Raw genomic sequence first — 23,705 nt, forward strand, 5'->3', positions numbered from 1 at the left:
AAAACAACGTTGACCTCGATTTTTGTGCTAAACTATAAAAGTTTTTACAAACTGACAAAGTTTCCAGTTTTTTTACTTCATCTTCTTAATTATCCTCTTCTTCGTGATTTTGGTAAGGTTTTTCATGGAGGACAAGAACACAAATCTTGATAATGGATTTTTCTAAGGTTCATCTTCTTGATTATCCTCTCTTTCTACGGTTTTCATTGTTTATTGATATGTTTTGAACTTTGGTTCGTTTCTAGGTAGTTTTGGGTTTGTTTTTACGTAGTAGTGTATATAATTTTTTAAAGGTTCCATAGTTGTGTTTACTATTTCCATGTTGATTTTGTTCTTGTTGCATAGAGTGAAGAAGTATGTAACAGGTGAGGTGAAATTGAAAGTGTTTGATGTGTATATTTCATTAGAAGGATTCATGTGTCTTGTGGAAGGCTTGTCCAAGCACATGAAATTGAGTTTTTGTGTGATGTACTTGATGAACAAGTCCCTTTGTAGATCAATGAAAAAATTGACTACTTGAATATGATTCAAAAGCAGAAGAAGACAACTGTGCAGTTATTGTGGTGAGCTTATATTCCCTTTTCAGCCGCAGTTCCGTCAGGTTTTAGCAATGAAGACTGTATGGATGCTACCATCAGCTACACTTACATATACCGTCAACAACTTGGTTTTTTTGGAAATCCCACTTCCACTTCACAGATCACCTTATGGAATTTTGGAAGTACGTTTCACTGTATAAGTTTGGAAATGAATCGATGTAATAGTATTTTGTTGTTTGTGAAGCGGCCGGTTTAGTATGCTTGAGTGTCGAAGACATGGCTAATAATGTTCATGTTTTGTTTGTGATGTTTAATGTTCATGTTTTGTTTGTGATTATATCAGGGGTACCATTATATCAGTGTTGTTTATAAATGAGAGAGAAATCTGTATGAAAACTCAATAAGAAAAGAGTATTTATCATTCACAAAACTACAAGAAAACAGGTTTTACCCCACGATCCAAAAATCGAAGGAAAATGTCTTTTCCCTCGGTTTTAGACCATTGCAGGACTGTGGGCATTTTGTGCGTCGAAAATGGTCTACCCACAGTCATGACTGTGGATAAAGCCTACCAATAGCGACAGTCTTTGTGTCAACTATTGTCATCGGTATGGCCATGGCAGAAACCGTTGGATAATCCGTAACAAAAGTCACTTTTTCCTACGGTTTTGGTCCGTAGAAAAAAGTCGGGTTGTTTCTACGGGTTCATCACCAGGGATCTGTTTTTGCTACAGACTATAGACCGTGGCAGTCATTTAAATAATAATAATAATAATAATTGATATTTCAATTCTTAGATCTTTTCACCTGCTATCCACAAATAACCACCAATCACCTAGCAAAGGTCTTACACCTACAAATAACCACCAATCACCTAGCAAAGGTCTTACACCTACAAATAACCACCAATCACCATAACCATCCTACACTTCATTAATTATCCCGAAAGATCTATAAAAAAAAGCTCGCAAAGCCAAGGATTGAATTAACTAATATCCCGAAAACAAGTATGATAAGTACATCTGATCAAATACTAATTTTTATTACTACAAATTACAACCAAAAAGTCACACATAATGAGTATGCGAATTCTGAAATTTGATGCACCAAAACGAAATAAACATTTCTTCAAAATCAATTAGATTTGAGAGTAAAACTTATCCTCATCTCCTTCGACTATTTAGGCCTTAACACTTCATGAATCTTGTATCCTAAGAATAACATAAAAGTAAAATTTGTAAGACATAAGCAAAATAAAAGAAACATTCAATCTGAATTGAGTCAATATAATGCTAATTTCAAGCATTACCAAAGTACCTCAAAACTTTCCAACTAAGTGCCTAAACTAGTAGCCACCGCGATTGCATGCATTCTCCTCATTGCCTACATGTGGCTTCACCCGGAGAAAAGTCGAAGATTATGGGACATCAATGATTTAATCACATCTCCAGTCAACTTAACTAAGTAAACAATTATAAGATTCATAACCAAGTAAGTATACTTTGTATACATCCTTATTCGATTCTAAAACATTATTAAGAAACTCCCGAAAAACTTACTTCCAAAGGACCAAACTATGACAAGAGAGAACAAAGAATACCATTTTTTTTTTTTTTAAAATTTGGATGAAGGATATCTAGGCAACACGAAAGATGTGTCTACTACAAATAGCAGACTAGGGTAACATAAGAAGACAATGGCACATGCATTAGTAACTATAGTTCTTCCAATCATAGAAATAATTCTCCAAAGATCCTTAGGTGAAACCGGTGTCTCAGATAAGTAATCTATTTACAGCAACTCAGATCAACCTAAGCAACATAAATTGGTTGCATCTTAAACAAAAATTCTCATTCAAGTTGTTCCGCAATCAAGAACCTCAAAAAAGATCCATGTAAAAATCATGGATCTTTACATAACATGGGACTTGAAGCATGGGACTTGCACTATATGTGTTCATCTTGGTGTTGAAAGGTAATGACTACTTTAAACTTTAAATTGAGCAACATCATCAATAGATTGTTTATTCATTTGATCTATTATGCTTTATCAGAATATAGTCCTTACTTTTCTGATGTACAAAATTTTCTAATTTAGTTTTTACTTTCATAACTCTAGCCATGCAAAGGCTCATTACATTAACCACTCATGCTTAACCCTTAGGCCTCTAAAAAATGCTTAGTCAAAATGCAACAAAAAGAGCTAATGTGTTTTCTTTGCTCCAAATCAACAGAGTAAATAGAGAGACACTATCTTAGCTAGAGAATGTTTTCTAAGCTCAATTACATTTTACGTTGACCAAAGAAAGTGTAGCGTGTAGACAAAAGTTTCTCAAAAGAAAAAGTCTTGACTATAGAATATAGGTTCATGATGTGTGAATATCTCCTTCAATAGAAGATACAAAGGGCTAAAATGCTTACGTCTGAGAATTAATAGAAATACAAAGGTCACGAGATCATATACAAGAGCTGGAAAATATTTTTATTTGAAGTCTTACCTCGAAGATTTTATGCATTTCGACAATTGAGCTTCGAGTGGCCTTGATTGATTCGTCGGATCACTGCCCAAAAGCAGTTCAACCAACTTACATCAAAATCCCGATACCTTGACACCTTGTCGGTTTGAAAAATAAAGAGGAAAAAAAAAAATTCAAAGCTCGGGCCGGTGAGGTACCTCAACAGTTTGAGTACTACAAAAAAGCAAAACGGTAATATAAGATTTCTTAGTCAGGTACAAAACTAAATAGAAATTACAAAATAAGGTCTATAGTAAAAAGGAAAATGTAAGACCAAGAAATATGTACCTTGTACCCAAGAAATCCTAAATATTTACATCGTGGTCCAACTTCTTAAATGTTTTCTTTAGCGCCTATACTCTCAAAAGAAACAGAAAAACGTAGCTTAAAAATATAGCACTGATGGTCCATAAAAGAGAACAGACCAAAACAATTGACTTAGAGGCTTTCCAACTTCCTGTTTCAACAAAATGCAGAACAATCAACTCATTGCATTGAAGATTTAATAATTATAATAATAATGCTAAGGAGTTAATAATATTTAGATGAGTTAAATATTACCTTTTTGCCCTTTCCTGTGGAGTTAATTGAGCAAATTTGGCAATAATTTCTATAGAGCTGCCAGGGGAAAAAAAACGTGAACATAGTTTGTGAGTTCAACAAGGAGACATTACAGTATAATCTGATATAACCAAGATAGACTACGTAAACCGAAAATAAAAGGTCATTTTATTTCATAAAGAGCTTTCATCACTAACAAACCTAGAAAGAAACAGAAAGATTCTATTAAGGATTCTTTAAATCAGCTTCAGTCAACACGACTATTTATACAAATACATAGAGAACCAGGAAAAGGTCCAAAACATAAAAATCTCAGACCTCATCTGTCTCCAAAACAGAAGTCTTCTCCAACTAACAACAGGCTAGACAACGAAAACAGAAAGAAGCTATCCTTTTCAAAGCCTCCTGCAACTTTCTTCCAATCAACACATTAGAGCACCATTTGCAGAAAATTGTGACCTCTAAATGGAGAGAGGAAGAAAGCATCCCTGGAACAAACTAAAAATGTGATTGTGCTATTTTACACAAAATACAAATGTCCACAATAAAAATCGACAACTAATGAGATAATCAGCAATGAGAAATTGGGGCTTTATCTCCAATTTCACTTCGAACGACCTTGACACCTATTTAAAGAATGTCAGGAATGAATTGCCATGGGAAATAACACGAAAGACCTTGACGCCTGTTTAAATAATGTCGGGAACGAATTGCCAAAGGAAATAACAAGAGACCTAGAACTATGGATTGCCGTCAAGCAATACACAAGCAACTAAACCTCACCATCAAGCGATGGAAAACAACTAAACTCAATCAGAGAAATCACTAAGGCCTTTCCTAAGAAAGGTAAAACAGAGAAATAGACGAGGAACCAGCTCACAAGTGTTAAGGCCAGTGGTCCCCTCAAGGTTCTTCCTTAATTCAATTTAAACGTCATTACACATTCTAGAACGAATTATTTTGACATACCCATTTTGGCAAATTTGTATTCCTTCCCACACGACATCCATAGGCTGATATCATCTTGTTGTTAACCAACCTTTCTCCGTTCCATGGGTAATATCAAAACAAAATTTGCTTCTTCCCACAGTCCCTCACTAATCCTACAGGGGAAATCTCCATGACGCACTAACTTTACTGCCAAGATCACTAAAACACAAATCTAACTCTAACTAGATAAATCAGTTGCGAGATTACCACACCAAATCCAACTGAAAATTTTGTAACGCAGAGTCGAAAAACTAAGGAAGCCAAGTGAACAAATACAAGCACCAAGAAAAATCAGGACATAAACCAATGCAAAGACTGTACCAAACTCAAATAAATGAAGAACAAGAATAATTTGTTCTCAGAAGAATTTCAACAAACAAATTCCCTACCATATTGAATCACCCAACAGTCAACACCCAATCAAAACAAGCCAATTAATAATCAACTAAAAGGGAAAGTAACAAACAAACCTTTAATTCAGTTTAGCTGCTGCGATGCGAACCAAAAACTCAATTAACCAAACCCTTTGCAAAAGACAACCAATTTGTTAAGGTTTACATAGAATTTAACTAGACATAGAAACCAGATACATAGAGGAGAAAGAAGAAGCTAGCTTAGGGTTACCTTGATTCGTCTCCCTCATTTAAGAAAGCCATATCTGAAATGAAGGAACCCAAACAATATTTTATGCACCTGAAAAACGCCCAAATCAGAACCCAAAAGTAAAAATTAAAGAAATTATTGTAATTAAACATTACCCTCTTAAATCTAAACGAAGAATAGAAGAAAACAACATAAAGAGGAAACCCTAGAACCCTAGGTTTTCAAGCCCAAACAAAACCATAGGAAGAACTAAGAAGAAGAAAAGGAGGAGGAAGAAATAGTGAAGTACCAGTGTCGGAGGATGAAGAGCAACGATAACAGTACTGTGGCCCGTAGGTGGCTGCCATTGGTGGTGTTTGTGTTGCTATGTTCTCAACTTTATCATTCATGGAACTATATTCCAATCGATCTTTGCCTACGGTTTACAGGGGCGAAAAATAACTTTAAGCCGTGGAAAGGGCTTCCACACGAGAATCCAACGGATAAAACCGTGGGTAGCAGCCACGGCCTAAATTGTGAACAGCCGTAGGTAAAAGTTGAAGAACCACGCCACTTACCAACAAAGAAATAATTAGCCGTGGGAAAATATGTGACAGCTCGCATCCGTGGCTCCAAATACTGTGCATCCGTGGCAAAAAACACAATTTCTTATAGGTGCTGGGCTGGACGTGACATTCTAAACTGAGATAACTGGCAACCTATAATGTATGATACATCAGCACCTGAAGCCACAAACAAAAACACAATTAAGACTATCAGGTTGACTTTAATATACACCTATAACTTACAAAATAGTATTACCCAATAACAAGTTAAACAAAAGTTAACTTTGATAAGATTATTTAATATCAAGTAAAGCAAAAGTGTAGCATTTAATAACACATACTGAAGTTGTGAAGTTGAGAAGTAGTAACTAGCATCTCAGTGCCATATTTCACCATTGTTCCCACCCAACTCAGTTACAGCTTGTCCATTGTTCAATATTTAAAAAAAAATTCTTATACAAATAGCCAAAATGTTTTGAAGTCCCATCCTTTGTAAAATTGACTAGAATTAGAAGTTTCTGATGGTTAGTACCTCGGAATATGTCTGTACGTAGATAAACTGGTGAGATGAAGAATCTAGTTTGGGCGGGAAAAATCTTTGTCACGTGTTAGGAACGATACGATAGCATTAATTATTTGTCGAACAGTTGAAGAAATGATGGTTTTTTAACCTTTAATTGGCACGTGTCGGTAGTAATATGTGTGTGCTATAAGGACTATTCGATGTTCCTTTTCAGACAAAAAAAATCGCCCAAATTGAAACCCTTGAAGCCCTATTTTCCGACCATTTCCAATCTTTCAAAAATGAGAAAACATAATTTGACTATTCGTATGTTACTCGATAAAATGCATAAATTGTTCAAGACATTCACTACTGCAAAGCAGGAAGATTTTAAGAAGTCTTGCTTCGGGAAGTTCTTAAGCATTAATGAGAGAATGCACACCACTACTACGCTTAGTCTTTGTATTATGGACACCAAGTAGGTAAACTTTGCTACCGAATCGGTAAGAAGGATTTAGTGTTTAAAAAAAGTGATGCTCTTATAATGGGTCTTAGTGTGTCACGGTAGACGTGAAGATCCCATCCCAATTTCATGCAAGGTTTTTTAAAGGAACCACGGTTTCTGAAACAGAAATATTGGAAGCTAGAAACTTGGCAAAATCAAGTGTTGGTGAAGAAAGTCAGAATGATGTGTTTAGGCTGAATAGGTTGTATGTACTGTTGCAGTTGTGCTTCCAGGATCTACTAGGACAGTTGATGGGAGGTATATTGATCTTGCCAAGAATTTAAATGCATTTGACAACTTTCCTTGGGGCACACCTCTGTTTGAAATGTTGGAAGAGTATTTGGAAGACATATATAATCATGTGAGTGTCGGAAAGGATTCTTTCGTAGTTTATGGTTGTTTAATTTGTTTTGTTATTTGGGTATATCTTCACATCCCATCTCTTGGGGTTCGAAGACAAATTGATGGTAGGTTCCCAAGAATACTAGATTGGGTAGACTTGCCTTCAAGAAACATACATCTACATACTTATAAGAAAAATATTCAGCCTTTTAAGGGGAAGGCAGTGGTATTGGAAAGTCTAGATCTGTTTGAAAGAGAAATGAATGAAGAAGTGATAAAAGATGCTTTGGCTCAACAGCCCATGCAAAGTGGTGCAGCAGTTTCAAGGAAATACAATAATGAGGAACTGTTTCAAAGACAGGCAAAACTAATTAAAGGCCTAGTAAGTAACTTGTTTTCTTTAATTTACTATTTTCAACAATATTGCATGTTGTTTCCCCAAATATGTCAGCAATACTTATAAAAAGTACTAATAATATATGGGTAACAAGTTTTTGACATTTGAAGTACTCATATAATCTTATAATGTTATAGAAGCTGTAATATGATATAGGTACCCTATTATATAGTCTTGAATTGGAATTGCAAATGTTAGAAACTGGTTGTTATATGAAACACTAATAATGTGTTGTTGTTGAATTGCATGTCTCAGCATTTCTTCTTATATGAAGCACTAATATGTTCACGGTACCATAATTAATATATTGTTGAACAATATATGTCGAACAATGTATATATTGTTTTTCTGTTGTGGTTTACAAATAGTGAAGTGGGATCTTAATTATATTCTTTGTTATGTGCTCTGATTAATCTAAAACAGGTTACTAATGAGGTTAGGGTTGTTGGGGATATACTCCAGAGTGAAATAAGGACTGGCATGGAAACAATAATTTAAGAGATTGTTCATGGTGGGTTGAAAGGTGGTATGGAAAGTTCAGAGGTTGAGGTTGTGAAATGGCCTAGAACAAGGAGTAGAAGTTTAGAGGTTGAGGTTATGAAAGGAACTAGAACTAGAAGGCCAAAGAAGGCAAGCAATGTAGCTGATGATGCTATACTGAAAACCCTAACAAGGTCTTCCCAGCAGAATGTTCACTCAGAACCTAAGAAAGGGAGTTCATCTGCTTCTAAGAAAGTTACCTTTGAGGTTTCTCCTAATTCCTCATATCAAAGAAAAAGAGCATTGGACAAGGATCAAAGCCTTGAAGTTCTGGGAGATACTTCAATACCTGCTCAGTATGGAATAAAGAAAAGGAAAGTGGTCAAAGGTTGTGGTACCCGAGTTCAGCCATCAAGGGCAAGAAAAGATGAGGCTATAAAGGCTAGTGAGAGGCAAAACTTAAAGAAAAAAATATCAAATCAGTGAGAGAACAAGGGAACGGGAGATGAAGCTTAAGGAGGAAGAGACACACAAATAAAGAAGAAAGTTGATCCAGGTTGAGTCAGATGAAGTTGAAGATGTTGAACAACAACAAAGAGGGCAAAATGATTTGGAGTCAGTTGCTGCAAGTGCTTTGCAACAGATTAGTAAGGACATACCAAAAGGGACATACCAAGAACATATTGTGAAGCTGGAGGAGGATCTGGTGGGGGTACAGACTGCTATAGTACCTTATCTTTGAATCTATGATACCATTTTTGCATGTACCATTTTACTCTCCTTTGGCTAGTGTTTTAGTCTTTCCTCCTAGTGATATTGATGGGGAAGCGATCTGAATAGAGAAATGGAAAAAAATCAGTTTTGCTTCACTATTGGTTGGAAGTGTAGAGTCCCCGACATAACCGAATTGCAAGCCACCATCGAAGGTGCAAGCACCAAGATGTTGTGGCATCTGTATATGATGATCAAAGAGTGTGGAGTCGACATGATGTTTGCTGATTTGGAGGCCCCGATGTGGTACTCATTCACACTGAAATGGAAATGGATAAGAAAACTGAAGAGAGTGGCCATAGAAGGAGGAGGAGGGAAAAAAAAAACTAGGAAAAGAAAGTACTAGTTTATGGGAAGAGAAAATGGGAAAGGAATGTGACTCATTGATCAAGGTTGCTCTGTCATCAACCTTTTACAAGAAAACAACTATCACAGGTGAGGTAAATGTTGTTAATTATTACTGGAAAAAGTTCAGTAGGAAGAAGGATCAACAGAGCTCTCCAGATATAAGAGTTTTTGGGTACGATCAAGTCATTTCAGTGCATAATTTTCATTCATTACATGGAAGACAGTGGGTGGATGGTGAGGTAATGAATCTACCATTAGTAATTTGCTCTACAACTATCAACAACTTGGTATTAATATGCAAAGTAAACTACTATAGAAAGTTAATTGTTGCTAATTACTATATGATTCTTTTCTAGGTTCTCAGCTTATATGTCAAGGTATTGATAAGGTGGTATAAGCAGCACTGTAAGGAACATGCCATTCCAGAAGAGGAAGTATATACAGTTGTTGAGGATGTTTACTTTGCTGTGAGTTCTCTATATATACTTTAATACTAAGTTTCTTTTGAAGCTTACTCATTATACTTTTTTAAGTTTGATAAGCTTCATCATCACTTTGTGGATGTAGAAATTCATCATAAGAGAGTATGGGATACTCAAGAAAAAGCTACAAGAACCAAGTTTTTGAGCTGCAAGCCCATATGAGAAAGTGGGTAATGGTTTATTTGTACCATACAGATGAGATTGTTAAAGAGTATTTGGACCCCTTTGAAGGAAGGATTAGAAATCAACCGCACCCAATAAAGGGTAATGGAGTAATTATACATCTTCAAGTTCATGGTAGTCACTGGATTGTTGATGTCTTTAACCTTAAAGAGATGAAAGTGCGCACCTATGATTCTCTTAGTGGAAACCAAATTTTTGATGAACAACTTGATTTGGAGAGAATGATTCCTTATATGCTCAGGTGTGTTGATCCAAGCTCCACTGTTAATTTGAACACATCATGGGCTCGTGAATTTGTTAGTGTCACACAACAACCAGATTCCAACAGTACGTTGTGGGTTGTATTGCCTTGCCTTTATAGATAGTCTTCTTAGAAGTATTCCTGAGAGGGTAAACCAAATTGACATGCAACCATTTAGAATGCGGCTAAGGATTGGAATGGATATTATATCCTGTGGATTAAATCTAGATGAAGTGGTTAAGAAGAGAAAAGAATTCGAAAAGAGGTTGACAGAAAGAAGTCCGCAATTAGAGAGGACCAATGACACCTTTCAGTGTGAGCAAGAGGAGAAGGGTGCTGAGAACCAAGTGGCTTGATCAGCTCCCAAATGTGCGTTTATTACCCGTGATATTCTTTGCATTCTGATCCTTCTTACGCTTAAAAAAAGACAACTCATAGCTTTTAATTGCTTTTTTCGATTAAGGAGTATTTCGACCACTTATCATAAAAGCTGTGTCTTAGCACCAAAATGAACCTTAATCACGCTTATTATGAAGATCAATAGTTACTGTGGAAAAGTGCTAAAAAAGTCAAAGTCAATTGGTCAAAGTCAACGGTCAAAGTCAACAATCAAAGGACTCAAATCAGAAGACCAAAAATGGAGGCCCTTATTTCAAATTATGAAGACTTATTCCTAAACCTACCTTGGTCAAAAAGGCACCGATAAAGCAAAAACAAAAGCAAAAGTGAAAGGAGTGAGGTGTATAATTTAGAATTGATGAGGGCAAATCTATAAATGGCAAAAGTAGGGGTATATAATAAAAAAGCAAAGGAGAGAGAACTCATCCATTGTCTTAGGATCCAAACCATTTGGTTTGTTTATTTTCTTGTCTTGTTTTTCAATTTATGTTTTTAATTTCTTGTTATTTCATTTATTACTTGTTCTTTGTTTCAATCTTCATCTTGTTCTTGTTTGCTTATTTCATTTCAATGTTTTAATCAATCTTCATTTCATGTTTTCAAGTCATTTTAAAAAACAATCAAAGCTTTCAAGTTCGTTAGCTTAGAACTTTTCTAATATTCAAGAGTTTGCCTTTCTTCTTCTATCTCCCTCACTCAAACTCTAAACAATTTAGGATGATCCTCAACTTCTAAACTCTTTTGAAGTATACTCACTACAATATTAAATCTTCAAATGGCACCGCCGTCATGGATTGAAGGAGTGAGAGTGATTGGTTGAGAATCTAAGAAGGGAGCATCATTCTCACCTCTCCATTTCTATTTTTTTTTTTTATTTTTTTTGTCATTTTATTTTTATTGTTTCTCTGTACTGAGATACCTTTTTGCAAATCAGGTTGCGGGAAAACAAAGGTGGAGAGGAGCTGATCAAATAGGTGAAAGACGACTGCCATCCACCGGCGCCGGCGGAGCGAGCACGACCGCTGGGTCACCTCAACACAAGTGTTTGCGATTTTTTCTAGGTCCAGTTCATTTGTGACACACAGTTGTACTCTGAGCCCAGATTTTGTAATAAAGTAGGAGAAAACAGTGGAACTTGTTTGTAATAGTTAATGATAAAAAGAAAAACGAAAAAAAATGAAAACTTGGTTTTTGATTGATTTCTTATGATGAACAGGATTTAAACTTGGTTTAAGTTAATACTTACTAAGGGATTAGAGTTTTAATTGCCTTGAGAAGTTCAAGTGTGTGAGGCAAGTTATGTATTATAGCTTACACACTTTGAATCAACTTAGTAATCAACACTCTAAGTCTAATTGACTCTAGTTAATTTAGGTAATTAATCTAAAACTAGTTAATTAGATTAGTGTAATCTTAGTTTAGTTTTGAGTTTTAGCCCTTGAAGGCAAAGTTGTATAAATTGTCAAAAATCCAACTTGTGGGCTTTTTAAGTGGGCCTTTATTGTAACTTAAAACAGCGTAAAGTTCGAAAGGTTGGGCCCGATTCTCAGATCAAGCGCCAACCGACGTCGTCTTCTCCTCAAGTATTGTGTAAGCACGGCTTGAGAGGTAAATTCTAAACCTCCTCGAAGCCCAAGTAAGAGGATACTTCTGTGTTCAAGCATGCTTACGTGATTATTTGAAATTTATTTTTGGCATTGCAAATTTACATTCGTGCATAAGGCTGAACCCGAGCCATAACAACCATTGGAAAGTCATTACCCAATGTAGGTAAATTGGACGTTGCTTGATTCTTGAAAGCCCTAGACCAAAAAAAGTAATTAAAATCAATCAACTAAAGCCCAAGTAGTCATGCTCCTCCAGAAAAGGACAAAAATATAGCCACGAAGATTTAGAGTAAAAACAGATTCCGGTGGACCAACTACCTTCCTTACTCCCCTCCTCAAGATTCATCGTGAGTGAGATTCTTGGTAGCAGACCACTTGGTGAAGTGACTGCCTACTCTTCTGAGACGTGTAGTAGAGCCATCCTAGTTACGCGCCCAACTGTTCCTTTGAACAAGGCTTAGTAAAATATAGACCAAAAACAAAGTTTTCAAAACTCCATCCTTGGAAAAACGAATTTTGATTTCTTGAGCATGCATTGCACTGTTTGCGCATGTTAGGATAGTTTTGGGGTCTTGCTAAAAGTGTATGATACTGCGTTCATGCACTTTTAGTATTAGCAAGAATAAAACTTACTCACGTAGGAGAGTTCGTCGACCTAGACAATCTCCTGTTTCTAGTCCTCCATCTCTTAAGATGGCTAACGAAGTAGTGCAAGCTGAAGAGCCTCTCTCCAACTTCTACACATCATTGCAAGATGGACTTCCATTTTGTACATGACTTACACCACTTACGAGCAATTTTAGGATTCCACTGAAAGTGTTCAATCTTCTACCCATCTTCCACGGGTTAGAACATGAGTTACCGTACAAGCATCTACGCCGGATACATGAAGTATGTAATACCTTTTATCATCCAGGTGTCACTGACGATCAAGAGTCACGCTTGGCTTCTCTCACAGAAGGCCGACTCTTTCGATACATGGGAAAATGTTGTGTTCTCTTTCATGAAGAAGTACTTTCCTCCAAAGAAAACAGAAGAGATAAGAAGCAAGATACAGTTCTTCAGACATAGTCCGAGTGAGACATTTTCTGAAGTATGGGATAGATTCTTTAACCTACTCCATTCATGTCCTCACTATAAACTAGAAAAATCCACTCTTGTCCAATGTTTCTTCAAAGGCCTTCTCCCAGAACACAAAGTAACCCTCAACATCATGAGTAATGGTAATTTTTTGGATAGAGGTGCAACTGAAGTTTTAACCTTTCTTGAAAACCAAGCTAAAAAGAGTACCCATTGGGGCGACATAAAAAATTACAAAACAACCCAACCAAGTACAACTAAGGCTAGTGGTATTTTTGAGGTGAAATCAGATCCATAAATCAAAACCCTAATAGAAACCCTCACAAGAAAGATAGATGCCCTCACAACCAAACAAAAAGACCAAACCCCTCATCCTGTCATGAACGTAAATACCTTACCATGCAATTTCTGTCTAAACTTAAACCATATATATGCCACCTATCAATTGATCACAAACCTATTGTCACTTCAGCCAGAAGAAGTATGTGCTTTCAATGTACCCAATGCATCATGGAGACAACATCCAAACTTCGCATGGACAAACATTCCACAAAACCAAACACCACCAGGTTTCAACAAACCAACAAATACCTTCAGACAAGGACAAGGACAAGGTATCTATAACAATCAGAACAAAGCATTAGTTCTATCCCAGTTTAACTAGAACTATCAAAACTAACCTATCAACAACCAAAGAGACCTAGTCCCCGTTACACCATCAACTAGTGTCCAAACAGATAAGCCCACCAAAATAATGCTATCTATCATGCAACAGCAAACCCAAATCCTAACATCCATGTAAGAATCTCTGAACTTGTTAGCCCAAGAGCGAAACCAGAAAAATTCATTTCCAGGCCAAAAAGTTTAAAACCTTCCAACCCAAGAGATTAAGGCAGTCACAACGTTGCGATATGGCAAAACTATTAGCAACAAGATAGTCTTACCAGAAGACCCTACACCTATAGAGGTAACCATTCCAGTACCAGAATCGGAAATTGCAAACCAAATACGTCCACATATCCCTAGCAATGTTCCAATCCCTAAACCATCAATTCCTCCACCTAAACCAGTTAGACAATACAAACCAAAGGCACATTTTCCAGCTCGCCTAATGACACCCAAGGAGGATGAAAATTTTGATGAAATCAGATAAACATTCAAAAGCCTAACCATAAATCTGTCATTTCTCGATGCCATCAAACATTTAACCAAGCATGCCAAATTTCTTAAGGATATGTGCACCAACAAAAGAAAAACTAACATTCCAAAAGATGCCTTCCTTACAGAACAATTTCCATCCCTCACAGAGACCAACGAAATCATCAAATATAAAGTTCCTGGTCGTCCTACCATCCCTTACACTATAGGAGACAAGTACACTGCCACTGCCTTACTCGATCTTGGAGCAAGTGTTAACCTCCTTCCATACTACCTCTTTAAAAAACTCAGTTTCCACGAGCTTACACCTACCACCATGACATTGAAATTAGCCGACTGATCCATCAAATACCCAAAAAGAGTGGTAAAAAATGTCAAGGTTAAGGATTTTAACTACCCTATTGATTTCGTCATCATCAACACCGAAATTGCTCACGATGCCATACCCATCATTCTACGGCGCCCATTCTTGGCAATGGCCAACGCCTTCATAAATTGCCAAAATGGATCTATGACCATGTCTTTCTAAAACCTCTTAGGAGAAGTCAATGTTTTCAAGATGATGCAATAGCAGATGGAAGAAGAGTTGGATGATGAAGTTAGTATGATAGACAGTGTAGTTCAAGAGTACTATGACTGGACTTTCTCAGAAAATGAGGTGCATCAGTTCTTATCCTTCAGAGATTCAGAGTTCGACATGGATCAGTATAAAGAAGATACCTCGATAGCTTTGGAATCAGTCCCCTTATGCACTTCAGATTATGAGTTACTTGAACAGAAAGAGACATCACAAGCCCAGGTGTTTTCAATAGAAGAACAGGATCCTGTAGAGACATTGTTACCCATAACACCTACTCCTGCTCTTAAACCTCTCCCTCCTGACCTAAAATATATCTATCTTGATACATATGGTACACATCCCATTATCATTTCATCCCAGTTGTCAAAAGAGGAAGAGGAGCGCTTGATTAGAGTGATTCAAAAACACCGTTTTGCCATTGGTTGGTCTCTTGATGATATAAAGGGAATTGATCCAAAGATTTGCACCCACCGGATTCACCTGGAAGAAAATGCCAAAACCTCTAGAGAGCCACAACGTCGGTTAAATCCAGCTATGAAAGAGGGTAGTAAAGGCAGAGATCCTGAGATTGCTAGATGTTGGAATCATTTACCCCATATCTGATAGTGAATGGGTCAGCCCTATTCATGTGGTGCCATAGAAATCTAGGATTACTATGGTCCGCAATGAGGAAGGAAAGTTAATACCATCACGTGTTCCCATCATGTGGAGGATTTGTATTGATTATCAGAAGCTGAATGCTGTAACTAGGAAAGATAATTTTCCCCTGCCATTTGTAGATTAGATGCTTGAACGTTTAGCAGGGCATGTTTATTACTATTTCTTGGATGGGTATTCAGGGTACTTTCATATTTTAATTGATGAATCAGATCAAGAAAAGACTACCTTCACTTGCCCTTTTGGAACATATGCCTATGCACATATGCCTTTCGGTCTCTACAATGCACCTGCCACATTTCAACGCTGCATGCTACACATTTTCAGTGATATGGTGGAGAGATTCATGGAAGTGTTTATGGATGAATTTTCCCTCTATGGAGATTTTTCGACAATTGCTTATCCAACCTATCCAAAGTATTGGCGTGTTGTCAGGAAAAGAATCTGGTCCTTTATTGGGAAAAGTGTCACTTCATGGTAAAAAGGGGAATAGTGTTAGGTCACATTGTGTCTAAAAATGGTATAGAAGTAGATAAAGCTAAAATAGACAAAATTTTTTACTCTACCTATTCCATGGAATATCCGTGACATACGAGCCTTTCTAGGCCATGTTGGATTTTATAGAAGATTCATCCAAGATTTCTCAAAAATTGCTAAACTTTTAACTAATCTGCTTATAAAAGATGCACCCTTTGAATGCATGCAAGCTTTTGAAAAGTTGAAAGCCACTTTAATAACTACACCTATAATTCAACCTCCTGATTGGTCGAAACCGTTTGAGCAACATGTGTGATGACAGCGACTACGCTGTTGGCACTGTTCTAGGTCAAAAACATGATAAAGGACCTACAATTGTTTACTATGCAAGTAAAACTCTAAATGAGGCTCAACGAAATTATACGACCACTGAAAAGGAATTCTTAGCCATTGTCTATGCTTTAGACAAATTTTGTCCATATTTAATAGGTTCAAAAACCTTAATCTACACTGATCATGCAACGCAGTTAGGTACCTTCTCGCGAAGAAGGATGCTAAGCAGAGGTTGATCTGATGGATTCTCCTCCTACAAGAATTCACATTGGAGATAAAAGATAAAAAAAGAGTTGAAAATGTAGTGGTTGTCCACCTATCTAGGTTAACTGATGATAGTGATGGTGATTCCGAGCCCATTTTAGATTATTTTCCTGATGTGCACCTTTACGCGAGCCTCTCTGCACCCTGGTATGCTAATATTGTGAATTATCTGGGGACGGAAGAGACTTCGCCATTATGGAAAAGAAATCAGAGGAAGAAGTTCCTGGCTAAAGTAAAGTACTATCATTGGGATGGCCCATATCTTTTCAATTACTGCCCAGATCAGATCATCTAACGTTGCATTCCAGAATAGGAACAATCTGCCGTTCTTTCCTTCTGCCACGAGTAGCCTTATGGAAGGCATTTTAGTGCTAATAAAACCACTGCTAAGGTTTTATAATGAGGATTATGCTGGTCAACACTCTTCCACGATGCATTCCTTTATTGCAAGGCATGTGCTCGTTGCCAACATCTCGGTCGTATTTCTACACGTAACATGATGCCTTTAAATCCTATTCTCATAGTGGAGATTTTTGACATCTGGGGCATCGATTTCATGGGACCTTTTCCAACTTCTAATGGTTTCATTTACATCCTAGTAGCCGTACACTATGTATCAAAATGGATTGAGGCCATACCATATCATAACAATGATAACAAAACAGTCATCGGGTTTATAAAAGAAAACATTTTTTTAAGGTTTGGTGTCCCAAAAGCCATCATCAGTGATGGTGGATCACATTTTTGCAATAGAGTTTTTGAGCATATCATGAAAAAATATGGAGTGACCCACAAGGTTGCAACTCCATACCATCCTCAAACAAGTGGTCAAGTTGAAGTCTCTAATCAAGAGATTAAATGTATCTTAGAGAAAACAGTTAATCAAAATAGGAAAGACTGGTCTCTCCATCTGAATGATGCACTATGGGCATACAAAACCGCTTTTAAAACACCTTTAAGGATGTCCCCTTATAGGCTTGTCTTTGGAAAACCTTGTTGTCTGCCAGTTGAACTAGAGCATCATGCCCTGTAGGCAATAAAAACCATTAATTATAATCTCGATGCGACAGGTGAAAAGCGTAAACTACAAATAAACAAGCTCGAAGAGATTCGAAACGATGCTTATAACCTTTCAAAAGATTACAAAACCAACATGAAAAGGATTCATGACAAGCATATATTACGAAACCATTTTGAAGTTGGTCAAAAAGTTTTGCTTTATAACTCTAGATTGCATCTTTTTCCAGGAAAACTAAATACTCAATGGACTGGTCCTTTTAATATAATAGAAGTCACCCCTTATGGGACTATTACTTTAAAAAACATAAGGACAACAGTACCTTTAAAGTCAATGGTCAGTGCCTCAAGCATTTCATGAGTTATGGTCTACAGATGTCGAAGAAATCCTTCCCCAAGATCCCATCTATGAGGATTGAATCCTTATTTATGACGTATTCCTTTCCCATTCCATTCCATCTTTTGCTTTAAGGGGATACATCAATAAGGTAACCGGACCTCTCCACTTGGAGGGTGTGGTTGTAAGTGCCGGAGCCTTAGTCCACAATATATCTCGCATATTCTTTGTAAAACACTTTTTACTCATCGTTGGAGTAAGTGTGAACCTGTGGAGCGAGTATACAATTATTTTTATTTTTATTTTACACTTATTTTTCAAAAATGTTTAATTTCATTGTGCTATTAATGATAGATTTTGGATACATCAATAGTTAAGTATTTTTCAAAATGGGCAATGAATTTTACACAGACCAACCCCTAGAACTATGCAATCTAGGGGTGGTTTGAGATCATCTTTGCTTACTAAGGGTCGCCTATATCACCGAGCTATTCGCCCGGGTCAGGACATTCCATGTCTTGCGCAGTAAATCCCCCAACTCACATAGTTGAAGCTCTGTCTGTCTATATTGGGTTCGCCACAGAGCCGACACGAAAATTACCTAAGATTAACTGTTATGATTTGTTTTAAAGTAGTAACATCTAGAATAACAACTTTTGAGTACGAGTTTCTTAAAACATCTCTCTAGAGTTTTCAAAACCAGAAGATATAAATAATGAAAGTTATACGTCTAGAGTAACGAAAATGATACCGGGTTAACGAATAATTTTATCTTCTTGACAAAACCTCTATATGGATAGAGATATATTTTGAATGAAAAACAAACCCCAAAAAAATGAATAATTAGCCAAAACTTTTTTTTTACGGGTTTTGAGATTTGTTTGTATTGGGTTTTGTGTTTTGTTCTACGGGTTTTTGATTTGTATGTTTGGGGATTTGTTGAGTTGCCGATGGGATTTGGCTATGAGGGGAAGAAAGGTCTCACCCTTTCAGTTACTTCATTGGGGTTATGTGCCCCACCCCCTAAGAAGCATGTTCATTGTCCTTTTCGGGATCGTCATGGATGCACTAATGGGGTGAACAGTAATGGATTTACTGTTCCTTATATTTTCACACATTTCAATAAACAACACTTGGATTGCCAGTTGAGTATTGAAAGGGTACGAGATGAAATTAAGGATGATCGTGAACTGTATTTGTCACTAGATAACTCCTTAAAGTCATTAGACAAATGGATTTGTGGCATTTGTTTTTGCATCCACACACTTGGTATACCGTGTCGTCATCTAGATGATACCATAGAACCGCCTACTTTGATGGAGAGTAGAGATCCCGCATGTGTCATTGTGGGCATACCACAGCTGCCCCTAAGCCTAACACTACAGATATTACACTCAAGACACACAGGGGTGACGATGGTACCCCTAATCTGCTTGGTGTTGTTTCACATCTTGATAAGATGTTACTTGATAGTGCATTCCGTATACCTTTTCGTATTGTGAAAAGTATATCCCAGGCTTGTCGTTTGGCTTTTTCTAGTGCACTGAAATATTCTCTCTGGGATATTACAGCTAATCCTGGTTTAGTTATGCCTTGGGTTCATCTTCTTCTTCTGCCACATTGTACTCTGCAAGTTTTTCAACCACAAAATCGTCAAGAACGTCATTCTGGTACTAGAAAAAACCTTCAGCAGAAACAGATTCTCCATGCTTTGACGACATGGAATGAGCCCAGTGGGATGTTTTATCTTTTAGAGTCTGTATTAGAGCCTCCTTCAATCCAGCCACCCCAGAGATCTATCCCCACTTAGAATGTGCGTCGATGATTGCAGAAAGTTGCTGATGGACATTTTGCTGTAGCGGTAAAAATATTGTCATCATCAGGAGTTGCCTCTAATACGGCGGAGACTATATGTGCATTAGAGGAGAAGCACCCGATGTGACAACCACCTGTAAGACCAATTACTCCTTTTGTTGAGCCCCCTTTAGTGGTAGAGAGATGATCTCTACACTTCTACGGTCTTAAGATACGAATCTCATTTTTGTTTGGTGTAGACTCAATTCCTAACTCATGTGTTCGCGCGTTTTGTTCGAGTAGGGATTCGAACCAACCTAAATACTAGGACAACCTACAACTTGATCATGCTCTTTTAAGAAACTAGTGAGTAAATTTTTAAACTATGATTGAATTAATACTAACTACTTACTTTTCTTCTAGCTTTTAAGTTTACTTAACATGCAAACTAAAATAAAATGAAAATTGATTTCTAGGAAAGGTGTGGAGAGTTAGTTCTCCTTATGTGAAGATGATCTCTATTGTTAACTCTAGATTGTTGCAACTTAATCTTCCTAGAACGCAAAGAAAAATCCTAACAAGATTATTTTGATCCCTAAAAATATGACTCATCTCTAATATCATATTTTTAGCATGTAGAACCTAAACAATGATTTATCTGTAAGATCATCACCTTGATTCCTAACTAGACTTTACACCAACTACCATTTTGGGATAGGATGTAAGTCTAGCTAGTTGTTTTTCCAAAACAACTATCTAGGAAAACAATACAAAAGGATTCCTCACATAAGCATCACTAACCCTCCACAAATGGAGGGTTTTAGCTCATGATCCTTGGAATTAAAATAAAAGTTATAAGAAGATATCTAAAAGAGAGAGAGCAATAAGAAAGGAATACAAAATGTACCAACTATTTTACCTAAGGATCAAAGAAATTTTATTCAAGAACTAGAAAGTGTAGTCCTCCATTAACCATTTACAAGTTTTTTTTTCTTAACACTAAAAACTAAAAACCAAAAGTAAAGACATGGAAGTAAATGAAAAGTAAAAGTCAAGGAAGTAAAAGCTAGCAAACTCCCAAAATCAGCCCCCTTTTACATAAGAGAGTCTTTTTCTCCTCTCCCACGTGAACCACTCTCCTCTTATTTATTTTTCTCTTATCCACAACTTACCCCCATTTGACACCTTTCATTTTTTTAAATAATCATCACCTAAACCCAACCAACTCATTAACTTCATAGAAGGTGTCAAATTTGCACCTTTGTCTTGACTTGTATGATGACTCATCAAATCTTATGGGCCCGCCTAGTGGGTCCATGTGTAATGTCCAGTGGCGGTCCGGTCTTTTGGCATTTTTACAACTTCTCGCCTATGTGTAAATTTTGTCGCACTGATTATCGGGGTAGCTCACTCGTCGCATTCGGAGTCCTGGTTCAAGAGATATGAGCTCCGGAAGTTTGACGCCTGTGTACGTAATCCAGTTTCTGACTGGATTCTGTACTGTTTGAGTCTTTGGGCTTTAGTCCTGATTTTGTTGGGCTTCACGTGGGCTTAATTGGAAAGCTTCTGTATACTCCCTATTTCGTGCTTAAATGCTGGCTTTATCATCATTTTTACGTTAGTTGCTATAACCTGCAAAAGCACGAAAATGCGATTATTTTCGGATTATTAAACACATAATTAACCAAATTGCTATGTCTCTATGGGGCATAATATCACAGTTTTGGGTGCTTATCACACTACCCCCAAACAACACTTTGCTTGTCCTCAAGCAAAGAAGAGACATTAAAAAAGATAAGTGGCCAAAAGTGTGTAGTCCTAACTAATTCTCGTTTCGCAGAGTGCGGTTGCATTGACCATATGCAACAAGGCCTTAAACCACTAGGAATTCCCTAGTGGACGAGTTATAGCCTCGTGAGAGTTTTCTAGAGAAGATACTCACAAACTTCATTTATACTACAACGACTTAGTAACAAAAGCTTGTTTCATAAATTAATCTCAGATATCTATACATCTCCTTAGCGGGGAGAAAAGATTAGTTCCTTTGAAACTCAAGTTAATATGCATACAATAATTAAAACATCTGCATATGAACATACATACAGTGAACTTTACATTGAAATGTACAAGCAGGGCCGTTTCTGGATCCTTTGGAGAGCTTCCCTAAATGGGTTCTCACAGGTATGTGTTGAAACACAAATTTGTTCATAATTTTTTCACTAAGGCTTTTCTAACTCCAGTGTGCAGTGGCACACTTTTCCTCACATCTCAATGACAACAGCGGAGCCGAGGTCGATTGATCACAACTACTACTTAATATTACACCATCCTACTCCTAATTGAGCTAGAAGTCTTTATTAGGTATTGTGGGGCTTAGGTGATGGTGTAGAAGAAAATGGAAATGGATAATAAAAAATGACAAGTATGAGATAATAGGGTCTTCAAGATATTTAAACTAGAGAAATCCTTGTATTCTTTTCCTGCTTTTACCTGACTTTCTTACTTTGCTCTTAAGCCTTTGTACTTTTTTTTTTTTTTTTTTTTGAAACAAGATGCTTAAGAAACATAATTCTATTTTCCTTTCTGGAAGCAAGTAACTAACTTTTATTTGGGTCAAGTCTTTCCCTTTACCTTTCTACATTTCATCCTATTTCTCATACTCATAACTTAGGTAGGTTATTCTATTTAGGGTTAATAGATGGGTAAGGAATTTTTGGTGAAAGTGAAAGGTTTAATGAAAGGTTTAATGAAAGGTTTAGTGGAGTGACTAGCTGTAAAATTTGTAACAGGTAAGAATTTTTAGCTATATCAATCCAAAGAAGGCCTAAATTCTCGCCTAGGGTTCGGATGGTGATCAAGTAAGTAGACGCGTGATTTTGTTTATTTGGAAAAACTACTCATCTATGTCATTACTCACATATCACACATATCGAGGTTTTTTGGTTAGATTCTCACAGGATTGATCGTTTAAGTAACTAATAGTGGGTTCTATAAACTTACTGCTATGTACAATCAATGATACTCAGTGCATGAATACTCATGAAAAGATGTAAAAACTATTGCGTAAGTATAATCTTAAGTTTCTTAAAAATGAATGCTAATGTGAGACTTCTAGACAATTTTCATCATTGGAAAGGGAACAAGACTTTGTCACTAAGTATATTTATTAACAAGAAAATAAAAACTATATAAAACCTACAAGTTGCCTAATTTTTACTACAGGTTTAAAGCACCCCCAAACTGAATGATGCTTAGTCCTCGAAGTATCAATAGATAAAGAAAGAAATTACCTGAGAACCGTGAGAAAAATTAGGGCTGGATTGCTGGAACACAAAGTTTGGATAACCTAATATATTATACAAAAATAAACAAAGAAAAACAGTAGCACACAAAACATAACTATTTACAGTTCGATATATATACAATGGCATGCTCAAATTTACCATCCAGCAGGATGTGTTGGTCTGGCGTCCTCTATAATGAAATGCATTTTCTTAGCATCGCGCTAAAAGATAATATTCTGCCAAATTTCTGCCCATTCTTTGTCTCCGGATTTGTTTAAATGTGTCATCATTTTTTCATCATTCGGGTAACAACGAACATGCCTCAGGTACCGAGCGGGACGTTTTCATTGCCTAAGCAGCTTGTGTATGACAAAGCCATTTCACTCACAAAGTAATAATAAAAACATAAAAACGACAAAGAAAAGTAGTGAGATACAATAAAGAATCTCCACTTGACCAAGAAAATGGAGAAGACAAAAAAAACCAAAAAAATAAACAATTAAAGAAAGAGTTATTATGAAACAGTCAAGTATATGAAGCAATAATAGGGTCACCATAATTGTGTCAAACCTTGGAAAAAGATGTTCATATAACGGTAACCACTATTCAAAATTGATTGGTACCAAAACTGTTGATAAATGACTGTCTCCGGTAATGACAACATGATTTAGGAAGAGAGTAAAGCATCAATACCCCAAATCATTGAACACCTTT

General features: G+C 36.6%; 1 long non-coding RNA gene across 2 annotated transcripts; it reads right to left on the reverse strand.

The window, feature by feature from the left end:
- Nucleotides 1–1,562: 1,562 nt before the first annotated feature.
- LOC147492006 (uncharacterized) lies at nt 1,563–5,720 on the reverse strand. Of its 2 annotated transcripts, XR_015198569.1 has the most exons (8): nt 5,498–5,720; nt 5,230–5,298; nt 5,076–5,129; nt 3,616–3,672; nt 3,329–3,511; nt 3,037–3,099; nt 1,857–1,932; nt 1,563–1,750 (listed from the first exon to the last, which is right to left on the reverse strand). It is a non-coding gene; the product is annotated as an uncharacterized LOC147492006 (long non-coding RNA). The 2 variants fall into 2 exon arrangements; XR_015198568.1 differs by lacking the exons at nt 1,563–1,750; nt 1,857–1,932; nt 3,037–3,099 and adding an exon at nt 3,212–3,228 and having other exon boundaries at nt 3,343–3,511.
- Nucleotides 5,721–23,705: the final 17,985 nt, after the last annotated feature.

The sequence above is a fragment of the Coptis chinensis genome, chromosome 6 (assembly GCF_015680905.1).
Source record: "Coptis chinensis isolate HL-2020 chromosome 6, ASM1568090v1, whole genome shotgun sequence".
In the NCBI taxonomy this organism is placed as follows: Eukaryota; Viridiplantae; Streptophyta; class Magnoliopsida; order Ranunculales; family Ranunculaceae; genus Coptis; species Coptis chinensis.